This window comes from Felis catus, chromosome B4, assembly GCF_018350175.1.
Source record: "Felis catus isolate Fca126 chromosome B4, F.catus_Fca126_mat1.0, whole genome shotgun sequence".
Taxonomy (NCBI): Eukaryota; Metazoa; Chordata; class Mammalia; order Carnivora; family Felidae; genus Felis; species Felis catus.
The window spans coordinates 30,350,343-30,363,471 of record NC_058374.1 but is presented as its reverse complement, the minus strand read 5'-3'; the positions used below and the strand labels follow the sequence as shown (position 1 = coordinate 30,363,471).

General features: G+C 41.6%; 1 long non-coding RNA gene across 1 annotated transcript; it reads right to left on the bottom strand.

Annotated features, from left to right (window-relative positions):
• Window positions 1–3,318: 3,318 nt before the first annotated feature.
• Window positions 3,319–8,761, bottom strand: LOC123386814. The gene is made up of 3 exons (XR_006601257.1): window positions 8,700–8,761; window positions 4,419–4,561; window positions 3,319–3,894 (listed from the first exon to the last, which is right to left on the bottom strand). It is a non-coding gene; the product is annotated as an uncharacterized LOC123386814 (long non-coding RNA).
• Between the last annotated feature and the right edge of the window lie 4,368 nt (window positions 8,762–13,129).

Sequence of the window (13,129 nt, the reverse complement as noted above, 5' to 3'; positions counted from 1 at the left end):
TCCTGGGATAGGTATTAAAAATATTTTTTTCTGCCCAGCCTGCCCCAGATAGGAGCTTAAACAAGCTCCAAGATGTTTTTTATGCATCCTAAAGTCTGGGGTCTAGACTATTGTGTGGTTCATAGTAACATGGCTAGTGGTTTTCTTGCCATGAGTATGAGAACTTAGTAAGTCCACTTTGACTGTTTCTCAGGGAGCTTCTGTTCCTCAGAGCTCGCTTTTGGATGACTAACTCAAATGGCTTCTTTTCTGACTGCCTCAAAGTCTCCCCTAACCCAGGGTCCTGATCCAATCCTTGCAGATATTCTAGAAGAGATCCTAGCACCCATGGGATTACTTGGGTGGAAAAATTACCAAGAGCTCTTTAGAGTTAAAAGGCTTCACACATGAAGATAAGGACTTATTAGATGCTCAGTACCTAAGATGTTAAATGTAGTCAAATAACACTGCTTTCTAATACAAAAAAAAAAAAAAAAGTCATTATCTTGGACGATCTCAACCAAGAGGGAACCACAAGATTGGTGAACATTAAACATGCAGAAGTGTAAAGGGTAGATGTCCTAGTTTGGGCCTACATGACTTGGTTTCTCTTTCCTCCCCAGGGGACATATGGCAATGTCTGAAGACATTTTGGGTTGTGACAACGACATGTACTACTGAATAGAGGACAGAGATGTTGCTTGTGATCCTATAGTAGCCAGGACAGCCTACACCTTTTCCCGCCAACAAGTAACTATGCATCTCAAAACGTCAAGTGCCAAGGTTCAGAAACCCCAGTTTCTCAGTTTTTAAAAGGGATCAGCCAGATATTCTAAAATCATAGGAGAACTGAGTGATATTAATGTTAAGAAATAAAAATTGAGGCACTCTGGAAAGCAAGAAACAGAAGCTATAGGACATCGTATTGGAGGAACAAGAACTGGGGATCCTTTGAGTACACTGACACCTGGAAAGAAAAGAAATTCATAGTGTGACAGATATTGTTGGTTTTCCTCCAAAATTCATTCATCCTTTATTCCAAAGTCATGCAGTTGCAGCCTGGCATATGGTTGCCCAACTAAAGACTACACACCTGGCTGTCAGATATGACCATGTGACCAGGTGAGCTGAAGTGATGTGTGCAACTTCCACCTTAAAATGAAATTGTTGCCCTCAAATTTCTTTTCTTTTTTTAGAGAGCTGGAACATGGACACGGCCATATCTGAGCCTCCACCATGCACATGAGGATTATAGCAGGGGTCAGCAAATGTTTTCCTTAAAGGTCCAGATAGTAATTTTTTTTTTACCTCTATGGCCCATTTAGTCTTTATTGCAACTATTCAACTCTACCCATGAAAGCAGCTACAGACAGTATGTTAACAAATGGGCATGGATGGGTTCCAATAAAACTTACTTACAAAGACAACCTAAGGGCCATAAATTGCAGATCCCTACCCTAGGAAATAACAGAAGACTGAGATAAGAGGTGCATGGGTTCCCCAGTGGATTTCATGGAGTAGGGGACCCTACCAAATCAAAGCATTATTAGGGATGGATTATCATGAGAAAGACATGAATATCTCTATTCTTTAAGTGTTTGTAGCTTCGGAAGTCTTTGTTGAAGTCACTTAACAATTACCTTCACAGACTATAATATTCAGACAGAATCAGGCACCTTACATATTTTTCATTTAATCTTTTAAAAAACATGTTGAGTTAAATCTTATTATGTTTTATAAGTAGCAACACTGAGGCTCAGAGACACTTCTAGTGCCTCACCCACAAAGGTAGGAAATGGCAGCGTTAGGAGTGGTGATTTGGATTCAGGCCTATCTTATTACTAGACTCTGAGGTCTTCCCACAATACCATCCTGCCTCTAAGAAGCAGCTAGTGTAAAAATCACATGCAAGAAAAGGTGTGTGGGTTCTCTTATCAGCTCAAGGCCTCCTGGTTTGTACTTTAAAAATCCAGCCCAATGCCCACTTTTTCCAAAAAGGCTAAACCCCTTGCCCTCAATTCTTGCAGGACAAATTGTAAACTTTGATGAATATTTCACTTTCCAACTCATATGTTATCTTTGCATTGATATGGCAAATCTCCCTAAATTGATGGTAAACTCTTCTATGGCAGAGCCTGCTTGGTATCTCAGCAACCCCTCAATCCCGAGGACCTCGGCTCACACACAGTGAATGCCACTCCCCCCGGCTGCAGGCTGTGCATGGGCCATGGCTCTGGGATTCTAACAAGACCTGGCAGGAGAAGAGACACAATGGGGGTGGGGGATTTAATCTGTTCACATCTCCGTGTTCTCGCTACTGCTGGACATCTACCTCGTGGGCAGAATCCTCCTGTGACCAACCCAAAGCATTCACATACTATAAGAATCAGATTGGATTGAATTGTTTATAGCATCACATGCTTCTTGAAAGCAAAACCTGAGGGGATCCAAGCACCCTCTTCTCACTGTGGCCAGCAGAGGTCTGGCCTCTGCTTTCTTTTGCTTTCTTTTGCTTTGTGGCAGGTTTGCATGTCACTCTCATGTATGCCCAACATAGAACTTTTCGTTCATAGCTGGATTTTCTGTTGGTCTGGTTGAATTCTTTCTCAGATTCTCAAACGACATGTTGTTGTGAGCTAAATGGTGTCCAACAGGAATTGAATGCTGTGAGGAAACCACGCAGAACTATTCTCCAAGTGATGTCACCTATTCTCGGGTGAGAGTTCTGCCACCAGTACCATCCCACTGCAGTGCTTTCCAGTGACCGGGAAGAACCTCCAGGTCTGCGTCTTTCTTCGACCTCAAAACCTATCATGTTAGCCTCCTGCAAGTAAAGACCCACTAGAAGCTAGCTTCTTAAGTCACTGTTAGCTTTCTCATCACCAGCACTGCTAAACTAAAATTACTCATCAGTGGGAGATAATTCAAAAACTTCAGAGAAACTCCCGGGGTTAGGACTTCTGCTCTTCCTTCTGAGACTGAGGACCCTGCAGGGTAGGATCTGAGTCCTATTAATCTTTAAACCCTTAATGACTAGCCTGACATTTACTAGGTGATCAAGAAATGTTTGTAATCTACAATGATATTCATCATCCCCTGCACCGAAGAAAGACAGCTGTCCCTAGTGGGAGCCCACTGCAGGCGCTAGCCCCTGGGGACAGCAACTTTGGAAGTCAGACACTGTCATCCCATCCACCTCCCCCACCTGCCTGTTTCCCTTTATTATTGTAAGAACACACACTTCATGTGTTATGACTGGGATGCTGAGGGGTAGTCAAATGCCTCCTAATTAATTAAGGTGGATTAAATAACCTAAATAGAATATTCTGAGCATTCTGTTGTTTTAGCTTTATATTTAAATATTCAATGAGTACCTGCTCTTCTGCGTGCCATGAATCATGGCGTGAATAAGTGATTTAAGGTGACTACTAGATTATGCCCAGGAGGGCCTGTCAATATGGCTTGCTATCAACTGCCACTTTATATCAAGGCTAATGGAATGAAATGTAATATGAAATTCTGGTTTGGAGAAAAATAAAATAGTGGTTGTCCATTGATTAAATTTACCTGAAAGTCTGACATAGCCATCGACCAAATGTTATATTTCTGAATGAGTCATCTGCTTTTAAGAAGCTGCCAGTAAAATGCTGTTTGCATTTTAGACTGATCACTGAAAGCATTTGTGCCTTAGATTAACTCCTGGGCTCCTAGTTTGGACTGAGTGCTCAAACTCCAAACTTTCCCAGGCAGGACTGTGGTCCTTGAGTGATCCTGTCTGTCTCCTGCTGAAGATCCAAACCTGGTGGGCATAGACAGCAAACCAGAAAGAGCTGTGGGGTAAACAGGTCCAAAGCTCACATTTCATAGATGAAGACACCTTTCTGCTACACCATCTTCATTCATTTCCTCTTGATGCTATAACACATAACCACAAACTTAGTGACTTAAAACAACACAGTGATAATAATAAGATAATGATCTTACAGCTCTGGAGGTCAGAAGTCTATGATATGTACATAGCACTGGGTTCCTTTTGCAAGTTCCAGGGAAGAATTCCTTTCCTTTCCCTTCCCAGCTTCCAGAGGCTTCTGGCTGTTGTCTGCCTCCTTCATCCTTAAAGCCAAGAGCATAACATTTCGCTCCTCCTGACCTCCTGTCTTGCTCTTGTAAAGGCCTGTGCATTTATATGGGGTTCAGACAGATAATCCAGGACCATCTCTCCATCTCAGTACCCTTAATTTAGTCACATCTTCAAAATCCCTTTTGCCATATAGGCAACATATTCCCAGGTCCCAGGGATTCAATCATAGACATCTGAGCCATTGATATTATTCAGCCTACTATGCTGTTGCCAAAAAAAGGAAATGTTGCAAACAAGACACTGAAAATATTTCATTTTCATGGAAAATATTTCTGTCCGTTGACATAATGTTGTCTACCTTTGGTGAGTGTGGCGGTGAGAACCTAGAGCATCAGCACAAGGATCATGCAGGCTCCATCCGGCCTGGCTCTGCTGTTCACAAGCTCTGTAAACTTCAACCAAACAATTCATGAATTGTCCATGTGGCTTAAGCATCAGCACCTTAAAGGAAGTGGCCGGAAATGAGAAAGGAGAGATAGCGTGAGTGAACCTGAAATACCATGTTAAAGAATCACAGGCAAAAATGTGAGGTCCATGAAAGCAGAGCTCTCATTGCCATTTATCCCTGGACCGTCAGTACCTAAAATAGTATGACACGATGAATATTTCATGAATGAAAGAATGAGTGTAGTTTCATGAACCTGTACTATGAAGGCTTTTATGAAAACCATTTATGTGTCTCTGTCTTTCCAACTAGATTATAAACTCCTTGAGCAAGAGGGCCAAATCTATTTTATATGCTCACAATACCTAATTCCTAATAGGTGCATGCTTAGATACATCTAACAGGTAAAAACCTACTAGATGCATGCTCACATGCACTTAACAGTCAAACTACTAAAAAAGTTTTAATTTAATGTTCTCAGTTTTCACAGATAAATGTAAATTTGAAAGAAATCATCTATTTAGTAGCATATTTATAAACTTTCTCACACTGGTCTCTTTAGGAAATCTTTTTGGCAATACATCCACTGGTTTTAATATAAAATGAAACAGGCTCAAGAGGAATCTTTGTTGTTGTTGTTATTTATTTTGAGAGAGAGAGAGAACATGAATAGGGGAGGAGCAGGAGAGAGAGGAAGCAGGAGAGAGGAGCAGGAGAGAGAGGAAGACAGAGAATCCCAAGCAGGCTCTGTGCTATCAGCATGGCGCCTGACGCTGTGACTCAATCCCACAAACAGTGAGATCATGACCTGAGCCGAAATCAAGAGTCAGACGCTTAACTGACTGAGCAACCCAGGCGCCCCCAAGAGAAATCTTAAAAACACCATCTACTACAGCAGATGTCCAGGCGTCGCCCAGAGCACTTGTGTCTACCCCTGCATCTGCCAATCCTACAGCTCCTTCTACTATGTGATAAAGGCTTTCTCTGGCCACCAGCTCGCAGCTCAGCCAATGGCTGATGGGAATTAGGATACACACCTAAGCCCTCACCTCTAGGATGAGAGAATCCCAAGGCCCATTCTACATAGTCTTCCAGCATTCCACAGTAGGATGGAGCCCTGGCTGCCCATAGTGGTAATATGGCCAAAAACATGTTTGTTGGCTTCCTTCCCTTCTCTTTCTCACTTTCCCACTCCCCTACCAGAGCTTTCTGAAATCACCTCCTAAGTAAAACTACCTGCATCAAATCTTTGTCTTGGGGTCTGCTTCTGAGGCCACAAATCAAGGCATGCCTACAGCCACCAGAAGCTGGAAGAGGCAGGGCTCCCCTAGAGCCTCTGGAGGGAACACAGTCCTCCTGTCACCTTGATTTAAGCTCAGTGAAGCAGATGTTGAACTTCTAGCCTCCAGAACTGTGAGAGAATACATTTCTGTTGTTTAAAGCCACCAAATTGTGGTAATTTGTTAAAGCAGCCCCAGGAAACTAATATACTTTTACACTGAGTAAGTCATTCTTTTAGCAAAACTGAAGCATCTTGAGAAGTGCTTACTTCTTTTAGACCTCTAGGATTTAATTTCTCTGTTTTGAAATGGAAAATGACACATTCTGAAGCAGTCATTTGAAGCAGATAACACTACTCCCCTGTATAAAATTCTCCAGTGGTTTTCATCCATCTTAGAATAAAATCTGATCTCCATACTGAGCTGCAAAGTGCCGCATGGCTCTCTGCATGACCCCTCTGTCCAGCTACATTGACTTTCTTTCAGATCCTTGAGCGAGCCTCTGAGCTGCTAGAACCCTCTTCTCCCTGACGACTGCCCGGCTAACCCCTCTCCTGCATTCTGATCTCAGGATCTCAGCTTCCACACCAGCCCACAGAGAAGTCTTCCTGGTTCCCCATCTGAAGTCACTATCAGATCACCCTGCATAGTGCCAGTTGGTATGCTGGGTTTCTCTTGATTACTATTCATTCACTGTTTTCCCCTCTTAGATGGTTCCAATGCAGGAATCTTGTCTATATTCACTGTGCTATCCCCAGTGTTAGAATAGGCTCTGGTGTAGAGTCAGAGTTCAATAAATATTTGTGAGTGGGTGAATAGAAGAATAAATAAATTGTGGTGAAGATGCAATTTAGTGGCTTTAATTATTTCCTCTTTAATACAGGTTGCAAACCCAGATCCCTGCAGTACCAGAGGCTCAGTAAGAGAATGCATGGCTGGTGGACAAGGCACAGACCCTGACAATTCTGCCATGAGGAATTTGGTTCCTGTGTGTGGCCAGCACTTCTAATGTTTTATTTATTATTATTAGTTTAATGTTTATTTATTTACCAGAGAGTGTAAGCAGGGGAGAGACAGAGTGGGGGGGGGGGAAGAGGACCCAAAGAGGGCTCCACACTGACAGCACAGAGCCCGATATGGGGCTCGAACTGACCAACTGTGAGATCATGACCTGAGCCGAAGTCGGATGCTCAACTGACTGAGCCACCCAGGTGACCCTGATTTTTTTTTTAAAGAGACATACCACAGGGGTGCCTGGGTGGCTTAGTCAATTGAATGTCCAACTTAGGCTCAGGTCATGATCTTACAGTTCATGAGTTTGATCCCTGGGTTGGGCTCTGTGCTGATGGCTCAGAGCCTGGAGCCTGCTTCAGATTCTTGGTCTCCCTCTCTCTGCTCCTCCCCAACTCATGCTCTGTCTTTCAAAAATAAGTAAATGTTAAAAGAGAGAGAGAGAGAGAGAGAGACATCCCAAATCCAGGTTTTCAAACAAAGCCACCAGTTTGTAAATATTGCCTCAAATTGTTTAAAGTACTGTTTGAGCCAACAGAATATGTCTGCCAGAAACATTCAGCCCAAGACTCTCATTTTGCTGCCTCCTCTTCAGCCTCCCTTAGTTTCCAGGGCAGTAGGTGATGGATTACAGAAGTACTTGAACTGCTAGTTTATCAGAACTTAAAAAAGGAAGAGGAGAAGTGCCATTTCAGAAACACACACACACGTAGAAGCACATAGTCTGATGAGAAGATCCTGTTGGCCTTATCCAAAAAAAAAAAAAAAAAAAAAAAAAAAAAAAGAAAGAAAGAAAGAAAAGAAAAAGAAAAAGAAAAAGAAAGAAGAAAAGAAAAGAAAAAGAAAGAGAGGAACAAAATTGAGAACCATCACATCTTGGAGCAGGTTAGGCCTACTATCAGACCCCAGCATCCAGAAAACACAACCCTCTTCTTGTGCTATTGCTAAATTAAGCAGAGCTCAAGGACAGTTATGGATCCTAGAACTTGACTTAAGTCTTCAACCCGCAATTACAGTGGTCCCCCCTCATCCACAGGGGATACGTTCCAAGACCCCCAGTGGTTACCTGAAACTGCAGATAGTATTGAAACGAGCCTATGTATACTGTTTTCCCTTGTACATTCATACCCATGATAAAGTTTCAGTTATGAATTAGACACAGTAACAGATTAACAACAATAACTAAGACTAATTAAAACAATATTATGCTAAGTGAAATAAGTCAGAAAGAGAAAGACAAATACCATATGATTTCACTTATTTGGAGAATCTAAAAAAAAAACAAATGAACAAATGAAAAAAACAGAAACAGACCCATAAATACAGAGAACAAACTTATGGTTGACAGAGGGGAGGGGTGGGAAGATGGGCAAAATGGGTGAAGGGGAGTGGGAGACACAGGATTCCAGTTACGGAATGAATAAGTCACGGGGATGAAAGCCAAAGCATAAGGAATATAGTCAATGACATTGTAATAAGCATTGTATGGTGACAGATGGTGGCTTCACTTGCGGTGAGCACAGCATAATTTATAGTCCTGTAGAATCACTGTATTGTACACCTGAAACTAATGTAACATTACATGTCAACTATATTTCAATTAAAAAATAAAACTATAACAAAAGTTATGAGAACATGGTCTCTTTCAAAATATCTTACTGTACCAGGGTGACTGGGTGGCTCAGTCAGTTGAGCATCTGACTTTAGCTCAGGTCATGATCTCACAGTTCGTGGGTTCGAGCCCCGCATCGGGCTCTGTGCTGACAGCTCAGAGCCTGGAGCCTACTTTGGATTCTGTCTCCCTCTCTCTCTGCCCCTCCCCCACTCATGCTCTGTCTCTGTCTCTAAAAAATGAATAAACCTTAAAAAAATTAAAAAAAATATTTTACTGTACCATACTCACCCTTCTTGTAATGATGTGAGATGATAAAATGCTTACATAATGTGGTGAAGTGAGGCGAGTGGCATGGACATTGTGACATAGTCTTAGGCTATGACTATTGGCCTTCTAATGATTCTGCTTCCAAGCCACGAGTGACCATGTGTAACTAAAACTGTGAATCAGGGGGAACTACTGTATCAAGTAAGAAATACTGCTTGGAACTTGTTGTAGTACACGGTCTTCATTATCAACGTGCACATGCTTGTTTACTGGCCAGGGATATATTTCATTCAAATGTGTGTTCTTCACTTCCTGGGATTTCTGATGACAAAGTGTTACTGATGCACCCTTCTAGGTGTGTAGAGTACTCTCAGATTTTCAGGCCAAGTATGTAGTTGCTACTCTTTCATCTGTAGACTTAAGGGGATGGAAATTTAGATCTGATAAACCCCCTGAAATCTCACATGTCAGTATGGAATGGGGAAAAGCCTCAGGCTGGAGACTCAGCTTTTCCAGGAACTATCAGGTGACCATGGAAAAGTCAGTGACTCTTCCTTGGCCTCAGTTTCCAAAGCTATAGAACAAGGAAACTGATTGTGAAATGGCTTGCAGATCCCTCCCTGATGTGACAGTCTCTGATTCTATGACTGCCTCGTCACTGCCAGTGTCACTTGTGGGCTTCTGTGATGCCTACCAACATCTGCAAAAGTGGAAGCAGTGGAGAATGAGTGCAAAGATCTAAGGAAGAAGAGAATAGGATCAGCTTCCTCCACATCCTCGCTTAGCCAGATCAGGCTTTGGGAGAGAAATTTCTGTAGTAAACCCTTGTCAGGTGCACCCACCTATTTGTACCGCGACCTCAGAGCCACAGCTGTCACCTTGAAGGAAAAGAAAATTGTTCTGAACGATTCTGGGAAGGGTGCTGGGGAGGATTATTTGTGATCACAGACAAACTCAGAAATATATTTGCTTCTTAATCCTTTGAATAAATGATTCATAGAATGCGTGCATTTTAAGGAATTGAATGCTTTTTGTTGTTTTCCCGGAACTCTCCATTTCTGAACAGTCTCTAGAGGCTAGTAATAAATATACACAGCCATAGAGTGAAGTGATCATGAGAATGCCCTGATGTGTCTGTTACATTTGCTTTAAAAAAATTCATTAATAAATAAACATATTCCATAAATATGCCAGATAAAACAAAGGTAATGAGATTCACTTTTAACAAGTCAATACTAAGAATAACAAATGATGACTTTTTCAGGGATTTTCCTGTAAGTTTCCTGAAAGCCTCATAAATCTCTTCCATCACCTACTTTTATCCTACTCCTGATTAAAAATTTACCCTCCTAACAATTAAAAATCCACAGTCAATTATGCAGAGTTACAGAAAGACATCACAGCAAAGAATCATGGGAATGAGTCTTCAGATAGTTCAAGCTCTCTTAATGTCCCAAATGACACAAGGCTGCAACCCTAGGTCTCTCCTCAGGCCGTGGTGTGGAGGGGGGATGGGCAACAGGGATGAAGTGTGATTTAGGAGAGTTAGAAATGTATTGTGCTGAAATGACTTCCCCACCAGTACTGTCCTCTGCGCCTGCAATACCCCCAGTGTATGGTGCAAAGTAAGGACTCAAAGGAATGAATTACTTAAGTCAAAGTACAGGGTCACACTTGTTTTCTCAACGTATATGGAGTATAGGACAAGGATGGAGAAGGGGATCCCATTAGGCTTCCACAGCTTAATTAACATACCCTCTAAACTTATAGCAGCCATGAGAAAAGAGAACAGATTTAGAATCTTTCAGACCTGGTTGAATCTAAACTCCATACTTAGAAACCAACTGTGTGACCTTTCACAAGATATTTAATATCCCTGAGTCTGTATTATATTCTCTTCCACCAGGTGGCTACAATAATGGCTAAATCACATGATGTTTGAGAAGTATAATAAAACATCATATGTAAATTACTTAGCTCAGCACTGAACGTAGTAGATGTCCAACACGTTTAGGTTTTCCTCTCGACTCGTCCAGGCACACTAACCTGTTGGCTTTTATTTTAATCCCGGTTCCTCTAGTAACCCAGGTAGGAAAAAAAATGTTTAACAACCTAATGAATTTTTTTTCTCCTATTAATTTCATTGCATAGTGATTTACCAATTAAAGTTTGTGTTATTATTTGGTTTTGGAACTTGATGGTTAGAATCTAGAAAAAGGAACCATTCTAATATACAAAGAGTTTCTGTCTATACTGTGGTTTGGAGATGTGCATTCACCTTTTTAAAGACTGATCTTTGCTTTGGGAAAATCTTTAAATGGCCCTTTAACTGTGTGGATCTGAAGGAAGGTACACTATTATTGTTCCTGGTACTTCGAAATAACCATTGACCTGAATGCAGTGTTCAACACTGAGAGACATTTTGTTTGAAGAATTGAAACATTGCTAGAATCAACTGAGCCAAAGCCATTTAAGATTTCTTGCCTTTTTTGAGGGTTTTGAGGGAAGGGTACTGGGAATGTTTCTTAGCTCTGTGTAACTTTAGAGGGCATTGTACACACTGCTGCATGTAGTCTGGAGATTGCAAAAGAATCTAGATTGAAGAACTAGCAAAAGATAAAAGGAATGGTGCTTCACAACAAAACAGTCCTCTTAGCAGAACAGAATCCATGGAAAGAACTCAGCCTGGGCTTGACACAGTCCAACTTGGACCTGAGTATCAACTCTCCTAAATGATGTTATTAATTAATAATTAACTATTAACTCAGAATATACCGGTATCAAACCTTTACACATCCTTGTGCATAGGAGTGGGATTTCTCTGAGGGAAGTGGACATTTCTCTGGTTAATTATTGAAGGAAGAAGAAGTAAATTCTGGGACAGGAACCAAGGACTTGGGAGTGGCGCTTAAACTTGAGCCACTGAGCAAAAGGCTTTTGCTCTCTCTGTGCCTCATAATAGCCTGGCATAAACTATCCTACCAGTAATTCTTGGAATAGGGTCTCTTCTGGAGTCATGGCAGAGCACGGGAGCAGGCCATGAGGAACCACTACGTCCAGAGCAACAGCCAGGATCAACTGAAACAGTCGTACAGTAGCTCTGAGAAAGATGCTGCCTGAGAACAGGAGAATTTATTTAAGAACACAAGCCAGACAGCACCAGGGGATGGCCTTGGCCTTGGGAAGGCTAAACGTTCTTCATGCATAAACTGGAGGCTCAGTCAACATCCTTTGAGTAATAAAAGAAATCTAACCACATCATGTATTCATAGACTGCTTAGGCTTGGATATTTAGTCGACTCATGAATCACTTCCCTAACCATGCTCATTTCAACTGACTTGATTAAAATAGTTTCCAAACTAATTCTAAAGAGCAGAACCTGAACAAAATGGAAACCTTCTGTACCTAATCACCCAAATCTGGCATCCCATGTCAGCCCACCCAGTGAGCAAGCCTAGAGTTTTTGTGCTTGCTTTTAAAAGACTTTTCCCCCTGCGTTCTGCCTTTTAACACAAAGAACAAGAAAGGAGAAAAAAATATGTGGAGCCCAGTCCAGTCACGATTTTTATTCACCAGATACAAATTATTTCTGCATTATAAATTCAATCCTGAATTATACGCTAGTAGCAAAACTGGCCCTGTGTTTTATTCATAAGGGGAGATGGTGAGATCCCCCAACCCTAGCTCAGTTGGAAAGAAGGACATTTCTGCGAGGCTGTTCATCTTTTGCCTAATCACATTTGCAGACACCACCTCAGCAAAATAAAGCAGAAGAGAAAATCACTTTGGAGACATACCTAATGCACAAGATAAACACAAGCTACTGGAAAGCTGGGTAGGATCAGAAACAAGGACAGAAAAAAAGAAAGCACAGTACAGTTGGAACAGAGGGAGGGAACCACACACCAGTCAGCAGGGGAAATCACTGCATTTCTTTGAGGCAGGTGCACTGAACATGTTTGTGTATTAAATCATTACTGAGATTTCAAGAGCCTATGTAAGGCAATGCCACAGATTGATTCGCATGCTATTCATAATTCCTTAACAATGTTTGATGTTTTGCAGTCAGAAAAAAAGATCATGGGAATAGTTCACTGAAAAAAAAAACACAAAACATATTTATTTAGCTTTCTGCTGAATGAAGTGGCACAACTACCATTTATACTTTTCTCCAACACCATAAAAATGTCCCCATTTGTTATGCATGACACTGTATAAAAAACGGTAAGAAGACAATTCTTGCTTACCCCCCTGTGCAAGAGCAGAGGAAATGGGATGGCAATCAGGCTCCCCACTAAACTTGTTCTGATGTCCTATGCAAGACTCTGAGGGAGGAAACTATGGTAATGAACCTGTGAGCCTTCAGACTCACCCTTAGCAGCAGCCTCAAGACTGGAAACGAGATGCTCAAATTGCCCTTAAACCCTGTTTCTAATAAGCTTGGCCTGAG